This window comes from Chenopodium quinoa, unplaced genomic scaffold (genome assembly GCF_001683475.1).
Source record: "Chenopodium quinoa cultivar QQ74 unplaced genomic scaffold, ASM168347v1, whole genome shotgun sequence".
Classification (NCBI taxonomy): domain Eukaryota; kingdom Viridiplantae; phylum Streptophyta; class Magnoliopsida; order Caryophyllales; family Amaranthaceae; genus Chenopodium; species Chenopodium quinoa.
The window spans coordinates 2,325,298-2,335,906 of NW_018744790.1; positions in this window are offsets into that span (position 1 = coordinate 2,325,298).

Consider the following 10,609-nt stretch of genomic DNA (forward strand, 5'->3'; position numbering starts at 1 on the left):
ACGACCCCTATTTATAGAAAAAATAGCTCGGAACTCGAATCAAGTCCCATTCGGGGTAAAATACCTCCTGTCGCCAACGACAAGAGTTAGCGCCAGACAACAGGAGCAGCGCCAGGCGACAGCTGTTAGCGCCAGGCGACATCTTTGTCGTCTTGCACTAAGTCAAAATTAAAACCGCTTTGTACGCGGAATCATCTTCTTAATACGATTAAGGATCTAATTCCGCGTTAAGCAGATTAAAATCATATTTGTGACAAATCACATATTTTATTCAAAATAAAAACTCTTTATTATATAATTATCAATCCTAATCTCATTAGAATTAAAAAGAACCTTCTAGATATTTCTAGAGGATTAAAATCAATCCTAACAAATTTAAGAATAATAATTAATAGGCTCTCCTCTAGATCATTGGGCCACATATAAAATCATTTGGGCCAAATCTAATTTAATCCATAACTTCCTCTTTATTCATCGGAATTGGCTTATAATATATTGTTGGAAAGCACTTTTCGAGCCCAATCCAACTACACTATTATTGGATCCTTATCATGGACCAAACTAAATTGGACAGGCTATTTTCATAAAATAGAGTAAAAGAAGAAATTTTTTGAAAACAGAAAGAGAGATATTTTTAATAAAAAATATCCACATCACTAGACTTTTCACACTTTTACTTCGTTCGATAATCAAATGTCGTGAAAGGTATTCATCACTGGGTTTGGTTTTGGTGAGACACATTTGGGTGTTTACACTAATATAATTTAATTTGGAATTAAATTAATTGCTTACTTTTCTCACCCTATCATTTCTCCCATATGGAAAGATAATTGATGTTTTTGGGAGCCTTTGCCTATAAATTCCAACTTTAGGAGTTGGATTATTCACTTGAGTTGAACTTGATAAGGCATCTCCCAATAGATGGGAAAACCTAAAAGTTCATAATACTATAGTTTTTTCTAGGTTTAGCCCCGACTAAGCTTTGGGTCGGGGCCGTCCGGGTTGGGTCTCGAGGGTGTGAGACGTTGGAGGCTTGCACATTTGCGAGGCTCTACTCTTTCAAATTCGAGCTCTAAGAAAGAGCCAGCACACGTCAAGGGTATGATCGTCTTTTCCTCTTTCTCTCTATTAGTTAATTAATTATGTGGTTATTGCTAACTAATATGCATGTTAGTTACTTTAATTTTTGTGCGGATTTTGGGAGGGTTTTGTTCTGAGTGATGTCGGACATCACAAAACCCAACAAAAAATAACATTATGATTCAAACAACATAATTTTTTTTAACAAAATAACAAAAGGTTTACATGAAATAACACATAGTTTTAGCAAAGTCGTAACATGAGACTTTAAGTTAAATAAAAACCTTAAAGTTAGGAAAATGATGCAGGGTTAAGTAAAATGACATAAGCTTTTAACAAAAATAACACAAGGTTTTAGCTTACAAAATAACACTAGATTTTACGTAAAACTACATAATATTTAGGTTATTTTAGATTTTAACATCACACAAAAAACCGAAAATGGTTTTTACGCTAGTAGAAAAATACAATAAGGCACCCCCATAAAGGCACCGGTTCAGGCCGAACGGTGCCCTAAATCGGCCCAAAATTGGGCGCAATTTTACACAAATAGAAAAGGCACCAGTTCAGCCCAAACCGGTGCCAAAAATAAAAAAAAAAAGAGCACCGGTTTGAACCGGTGCCTTTACGAACCGGTTCATTTAAATATTAAAAAAAAACCCGCCCATAAAACCCTCCTAACCCTATCTCTTTCTCAATCAGCCGCTTCCTCCTCTTTCTCTCTCCTCTCCTCCTCTTTCCCCTTGCTCACCCCGTCTTTCTCATCTCCTCCTTCCCTCATCTCCTCCTTCTCTTTCTCATCTAGATCTACTCCTTCTCCCTCAAGACTACCACGTCTCCATCTCCCTCAAAGCCACCATGAAGACCACCACGGAGACCACCACGAATACCATCACGGAGACCACCACGAACACATGCAACACCGTTCCCCACCACCAAGATCGTTATCATTCGATTTCAATTTCTGATTTTTGTTTTTTTAGAGTTCTGGATTTGAGATTCGAATTTTTTTTTTCGACTTCGAATTTTTTATCCTTAATCGATTTTTTATTTTCGATTTTGATATTTTTTGTTCAATTTCTAGGTTTTTTTTTCCGATTTCACATTAGGTTTTTTTTTTTTGCGATTTTTATTTTTTTTTTTCGAAATCTTTTTTTTTTATTTTGATTTTAATAGATTTTTTTTCTGGGTTTTTTTTCGATAGCAATTTCAATTTTTTTTAAACGATTTCTGGGTTATTTTTTTCCGATTTCAATTTTGTTTTTTTTTCGATTTTTTTTTGTTTATTCGATTTTAATATACTTTGTTTTCGATTTTGATTTTTTTGTTTTTTCGATTTCTGGGTTTTTTTTTAATTTTAATTTTTTTTCTGGGTTATTTCGGTTTCATTTTATTTCCAATTCTTGGTTTTTTCGATTTCTGGGTATTTTTCGATTTAAATATTTTGCGAATTCAATTGATTTTCTCTTTCTCTTGCATGCATGAGTATTCTGGGTTATTGTTTCTCGTTTTTTTTTTAGTTTTAATAATTTCTGGGTTATTATTGATGCAGGTGTTAATTCATGCAACAATTCAAGGATTCAAGACTTTTTTTTTTGGAATATTGTGTTGATGTTGTAATTTTTTTTTATTGATTTACAATTTCAATTTCTGAGTTGAATTTCATTATAATTCATTGTAACTTTTTTTTTTTTTTTTGTATTGTACAATAACAATTTACTTGAATATAATGTGATTTACAATTGTTTTGATGTTGAATATAACAAATTTCGATCAAGACTCCGTATTTTACCATTTTGTTTGGTTCGTATTTCTGATGTTTGTTTGTATATTATTTTTATTATTATTGCAAGAAAAAAGTTAAAAAAAAAAATACCAAAAAGGCACCGGTTAACCGGTGCATAAAAGAGCTTATGGCACCGGTTTTGAACCGGTGCCAAAAAAGGGGGTATTTGGCATCCCCCACATAGGCACGGGTTCAAACCGGTGCCTTAGGCCGGGTTTGAACCGGTGCCAAATTTGTTTTTTCACGCAGTGTTAACACCTACATAAAAAAAAAATTATTTTAACACCAGACAAATTTCCAAAAGTTTGGTATTACCACCACTTAACTGATTTCGTTTAGGATTCCGTTAAGTGGGCCATAAAGCCACGTGTCACTTTATTATTGACCAAAAAAAGAAAAAATAAATAAAGATGAAAAACCTAAAACTACCCCAGCCACCACTGCGCCACCACCGCCCTCCCCCAACCCACCACTGCCCTCCCGAACCCACCACCATCGTTGCACCTGCATCCCCAACCCACCTGAACCCTCCGCCTCCCTTTCCCGCAACCACGCACCCCCAAAAACCACCAAAGCTAAAACCCTCGTTCCCCAAAACGGCCACGAATCCGGCCTTAAAAGGCCGAAATCGTCCGGTTAAGGCCACTCTTCCCCAAAACCGACCAATTTCGGCCATTTGTGGCCGGATTCGTGGTCGTTTGGAACGAGGGTTTTGGGTTTAGTGGTTTTTGGGGGCGACACGGTTGCGGGAAAGGGAGGGGGAGGGTTTAGGTGGGTTGGGGCTGCAAGTGCGATGCCGGTGGTGGGTTTAGGGAGGAGGGCGGTGGTGGCGCAGTGGTGGCGTTGTGGTGGTGGCTGGGGTAGTTTTACGTTTTTAAAAAAAAATCTTTTTTTTAAACAAATAAAATGGTGACACGTGTCACTGTGGACCATACTTAACGGAATTTGTAGATGGAAATTGTTAAGTGGTGGTAATACCCATTTTTAGTAAGTTTGTCTGGTGTTAAAATCAATTTTTTATGGGGTTCTTAAAAAACCATTTTCGAATTTTTGTATGGTGTTAAAATCTAAAATTTTCTAATATTTAAGCAGAATTACATAGTATTTTATTTAGTAAAATAACATAAAGTTTGCATAAAATAACACAATGTTTTAACAAATTCAAAAATAACATAGATTCGATTGAATCAAATCAAATTAACATTTTTAGTTCAAATTAGTAGTACATTTCAATTAATTAAATTAAAATAAAAAATCAAATTTAAATCTACTTTGTTTTGCTCATTCTTGTTCACAATTGTTGAATCCTTATATTATGATGAATGTCAACTATTTTAATGTAGTGAAATTGATTTTCAACTTTGATTGAACAAATTTGTGCTTGTTTGAGTGGTTAAAATAATAATCAAATTTTTTTTATGGTTTTTGTTGAGAAGAATGAAGGATTTGATGATGCTAATTTAAAATGGTGGGTTGGGAAATTAGAGAGAGAAAAGGTAGGGAGGGAGAAAGTGGCCTCAAGAGAGAAATGATATTGAAATTTTTATTATTTTAGGTTTAATATACTCTCATAGCTTTTTATGTTATTTTATTATAAAGATTTGTTATTTAACGTAATATGTTGGAGTAGCGGTAGTACCTAATACTAATTGGAGAAAAAGACCAACAATTAAAAGAAATAATAACTTTCCTTTTAAAGGGATAATTAAGAGGCCATAACAACCAACTATTGATGAGCGTAACTCCCAAATTAATGACATTTTAAACAAATTAATTTAACTCAAGCGAATAAACCTTGAATCTTGTAACAAATACAATATTCTAATAATAATGAATTGTCAAAGAAAAAATGGGTACTAAAAAGATAAGAGGCCAACAACCCACATACTTAGTAGTGTGTTAAACTACTCCAAAATATACAATGCAAAGATATGGTATTTTATCAATGTGAGACTATCACTTTTTTTCTTTTTAGATTAATACACATTGACTTGCGAAGATGATTCCATTAATATGTGGCTGGTCATACGATGTGGTTGGTCATACGATGTGGGTGGGTTACTTAGTCGGTCAGTGTTTACTCATTAGGGGGTTACTTGGTCAGTCATGGATCAGTCGGCGAGGTTGTGTAACCAGAGTTACACTATCCGAGGTTACTTGGTCGGTTAAGGGTTATTCAGTCAGTGTAATGGTGTGTGCTACCAAAATTCCAAAACCTTGTAAAAAAAATAGTTTAAATAATCCCAATTTTGATTGATTTTATTTTAATAATCCTAACTTTGGATTATTCTAAAATAATCCCAACTTTAGGGGGCTGTTTACTTTCTACAATCCCAAACCAGTCAACAAAAATCAATGACATGATACAACAGGTTATGTGCCACATGTCAAATTGTAATTGATCCAAAAAAAATATAATTTTTATTTTAAAAAAAAAACTAGAAAACCCCTTATCCCTACCAACCTAACCCTCACCCCCTGGCGCCGGCTCGCCGCGCTCATTCCTCCCTTCCCTTGCCCAATGCTGCACCGGTTTCTCCCCCGTCCCCCTACGCTAGTGTTGCGACCCACCCCATCCATAATCTCCTCTTTGGTTCTCTGCCTCCATGAAAACACCCAGTCGAAACTCCCTTGACACCACTCCCTCCCTCCCGAAAATCCCTAATTGTCCCCTCCCCACCATCGAAACCACAATGGTTTTGGTGTAGGGGAAGGGCGGTTAGATGTTTCCGGAGTAGGGGAGGGGTTTTCTTAGTGGTTATATATGTGGGTGTTTCGGGGAGGGGGATGGTGGTTTAGAGGGAGGCGAAAGGGGTGATTCCAGGGGTGAGGGAGGGGCGGTGAGCTAATGAGGGAGGGGGTTGGGTTGGGTGGGTGGTTTTTTTTCTTTTTAATTTTATTTTTTTTAACCAATTAACTTGCGACAGGTGTCACTTTAAAAAAATCGTTCAACTGATCATCGGTCTTTGTGATTGAAGAAAGATAACGACCCTCAAAGTCGGAATTATTGCAAAATAATCCAAAGTTTAAATTATTAAAAGAAAAGGGAATTTTCCAACGATAGCCCCCTACTTTTTTAGTTTCTCAATGTTAACTTTCAATTTTTAAAATTATCAAATATAACCCCCAATTACTAATTAGCCATTAAATGTGACATTAGTAGGTAAAAAAAGGGTTTAAATTACAATAATTTCCGTTAAGTTGAGGATGAATGAGTTAATTTGCCAACCATGGTTAAAAACAATTAGGGAGAAGCATTAGTGCTGCCAACCAAATTCCTTTTACACCATTTTTGGAAATTCTTGATTATACTTTCTCTGTCTCACAACTCTAGACTCAACATCTCATCAAAGTTGCAGATATTCTACATACTCTTCGTCAAAAACAAGCAAATTCTTCATTCTAGCTTTTGTGGAAAACGATCGAAAACGAGGGATGCAATACATTCGAAGGGTTTTGTGGGTCTTGATGTTTTAATCGAACGATTTATGACTTTTTACCTTTGTATTTTTTAGGGATTCATATTACAAGTAAGTTGATTATACTTTCTCTGTCTCACAACTCTAGACTCAACATCTCATCAAAGCTGTAGATATTCTACATTCTCTTCGTAAAAAACAAGCAAATTCTTCATTCTAACTTTTGTGGAAAACGATCGAAAACGAGGGATGCAATACATTCGAAGGGTTTTCAAGGTCTTGGTGTTTTAATCGAACGATTTATGACTTTTTACCTTCATATTTTTTAGGGATTCATATTACAAGTAAGTGCATGCTCTCAATTATGGGTAAACAAACTTTGTCAACATTTTGGCAGAATTGTATGTTGGGTTTGTATGTGTCAATTTTGCTAAAAAATTTCATATTATGATGATTCATTTTTCTATTACAATGGATTGCAGAAAATTTGAGAGAATCGGGTTGACACTTTGCTTAAATATATAGAAATTGGTGTTGGATTAATATGATAATAGAAATTGGTGGAATTGTGAGAGAAACCTTGTAAGTCGTAGCAATATAAAAGATATAGGGAAGAAGGCATGCAAGGTATACGTAGCCGTCACCTATCAATAGGGATGACAATTGGGCGGTGCGGGTGCGGGTACCCCCTCCCGTATACCCGCACCCGCCAAAATATTTTATACCCACCACCTACCCGCCACTCGCGGCGGGTAAAATTTCAATATCCACACCCGCCTAAGAGAGTAGAAACCTAAACCCACACCTGCCTTTTACCCGACAACTCAACATTTTTTTAAAATAAATTTCCTATATAACTTGTCATTATACTCTTTAAGTTGTTGTGAATATATAATATAATAGCATAATACAATGTAGTAGGCAATATGTGGGCATTTAGTCGGGTATGTGGATAAGTAGACGGGTAATGGGTGGGTCATGCGGATAATAGGTTGGTATAGCTCAAAATCCACGTCCTACCCACTACCCACAGGAGTAAACACAAAATACGGTCCCTAAACTTTGCCAAAAGTTTGATTTTGGTCCCTATACTTTCAAAAGTCTGATTTTGGTCCCTCAACCACCAATGACTCATCAATTGTGGTGGTTATTGTAACGAGTCAACAAAGTTTAGGGACTTTGCCATATTTAATTGCTGACTGGACCAAAGTTTAAGGACTTCTAATACTGACTGGACCAAATTTAGGGACTTTGCCTTTTTTTAATTCAATTGCTACGAACTATGTTAATTAACCATATTTTTAACTTTAATTAATCTAATTATTTTACTCATTCCAATCTTGAATTTATTTAATTTCCCACGTTAATTTTAATAACTTTATGTTCTCTCTCCTCAACTTCTTACCTTCCCCATTTATTAAGCTCCACCACCCTACATATACATACTACTTCCACTACCAATCTAGCACCACCCTCTCCCACCGAAAATAACAAGGTGGTGGTCGTCGTGAACTTGACATGGGTTATCCTTCAATTTTTTTTCCTTGATTCAAAACTTGTTTGTTTTCAATTTGATTTTTTATTTTATTTTTTTTGTTTAATTTGACTGACATTTTAGATTTGTTGGTAATTGGTTTTTTTTTTTTTTATTTATTAATTTTAAGACAGATGTGGTGTTATAATGGTGACGCCCAGTGGTTGTTTATGTATTGACAATGGGCTAGTGGTTGTGGTGGTGGTGGTGACTATTGTGGTTAAGTTTAGGTAACTGGTAAGGATAAATTATTGAGTGAGTTTGGCAATTAGAAAGGTTAATTTTATGGGATTAATACTTGGAATGTATGGAAGTCCCTCAACTTTAGTCCAGTCAGCAAGAATAAAATAAAATAAAAAATGCAAAGTCCCTAAACTTTGGCCATGTCAGCAATTAAATAGGCATGAGTCCCTAAACTTTGCTGAGTCATTGAAATAGCCACCACAAATTATGACTTATTGGTGGTTGAGGGACCAAAATCAGGCTTTTGAAAGTTGAGGGACCAAAATCAAACTTGGATCGTATTTGGTGTCTGGCGGACCTACCCTTGGTCCAGGTAGGTCACGTGACCTAGCAAAAAAAAAAAAAAAAAAAAAAATTAAAAAAACAAAAAAGACTGACAGTTAGTACTGGAAGGGGAAAAGAAAAACAGAGACCAAATTCAAAATCACGCACTCTCATCCTCTCAAATCTCAATCTCTCTCTTCGCTCTTCGCCGCCGCACCGCCACTCGCCGGAGTCGCCGCCGCACCGCCTCGCCGGCTGCTCCATCCGCATACACACACACTCGGCGCTCTTCGACTCTTCTTGCTGCCAGGTAAGTTTGTTTTTAAGTTTTTAAATTTGTAAATTATACCCAAATTGTTGAATTGTTGGGTTGAGTACTTGAATTTGTGATTAATTGAGTTGATTATGTAATTTAATCTAGTTAATTAGTGTGTGTTCTATTGTTTTTTGAAATTGTTGATAATTTATCAATTTAGGGAGTTAGGGTTTCTGATTTTTTAGGAATTGAATTGCTGGTTTTTTTTTTTTTTTTTAGGAATTGAAATTGTTTCCTGTAAATTGATAATTTGATATTATAAATTGTTTCCTGTAAATTGATATTATAAATTGACAGTAAAATTGAGTAATTGATGATTTCATATTAGAACTTAGGGTTTTTTTTTTTTTTTTTTTTGGAATTGATTAGTTTGGATAATTGCAAAGGTGGATTGTAAATTGAAGCATTTGTGGTTTTCTTAATCTAATAGTTAATGTAACTTAATTTTCAGAATTAAAAGGAAAAAAATGTGTGATATCACAAGTTTCTTTGGTCCGAAAAATCCCCCTCCTCCACAAAATCCTCCTCCTCCACAAAATCCTTCTCCTCGTAGAGAGCGAGATATGTTTTTGAATGTTGACATGAATGATATTATAGATCAATATCAAAACATGAAAACCCGTAGAGAGCAATTGTAATTTCCTTTATTTGGTTGTAATATGGATATTTATTACTTTTGGAATGTATTTTTTTTTTAAATATTAGCTTTTTTTTTTAATATTCTTGCATTAATTATTGATTAGTAGTCGGTGGTGACCTAGCACCCGAAAAATCCTGGATCCGCCCACAGTGTGTATGACTTTTGTATCCATACCCGCCTAGCTTGTACCCATACTGCCCCAACTGGGGTGGGTGCAATGCAGAATTCACATTTTTATACCCACATGCCATCCCTACCTATCAAGGAGGAAGATCATGGTCAGTTATCATAATGTTGCACCAATGCATGATAATTTCTTGTTAGTTTGTCAATTATCATGGAAGAAATTAGCTTAATTATAATAGTTAACCATGATTAGGATAATTATCATAATCAAACATGCATTTAACCTTTTTTTACCTACCTAATGTCACGTTTAAAGACTAACTAATGTGTACCACAGCCGATGCACCGAGTTTTACTTTGAATCTGAACAAATATTATTTGACCTATAAAATATAAACTATATAATTAAAATAAAAAGAACAATAATAATTATGAAACCAAAGAAGTGCTCTCAAATTAAGTATTTAGTATGTTTTAATAGTATATAAAACATAATTAAACAATAGAAAAGATGGTTAGAACATCAATTTATTTTTTATTGGTCTTGTTTTCAAATCTTATAATAAGCATTTTTATTGCCATTAAAACATGTTTGTAGTTTAAAACATGTTTACAGTATAGTGGATGATGTGGCATATATCCAATACATGTGAAGGGTGCCATGTGGCACATATTTCGTTTTAGGAACACTTTTAATTTATAATAATAATAATAATAATAATAATAATAATAATAAGTACAAATTAGTAATTGGGGTTTATATTTGATAATTTAAAAAATTAGAAGTTACCATTGAAAAACTAAAAAAATAGGGTTTTCTAAGCTATGCCCCCGTAATTGTTGAGTTTCTAAGGTATGTCCATGCTTTTTCAAAATTACAAAATGCACCCTTCCAACTTAAGGTATTTATTTAATCGTACTCTCTAACCCAACATGAGTATTTGTGTTAATTATTAATTACTCCACTATGGAGAGAATTTTCATGCCTAAATTGGGTTAGATTTTATATAAGAGGATTAATGTTAAACATTTTTTCCACATTTTCTCATCTTTTCTTTTTTCTTCTAAAAGCAATTATTAATATTCTCTTGGTGTAATTCTTCTTTTTTCTCATCCACTTTTTAATACTTTATATGTTATTGAAATTACTAACGTCGAGTTAACGTAAAAGAGTACGGTTGATTAAATAATTTAAATTGAA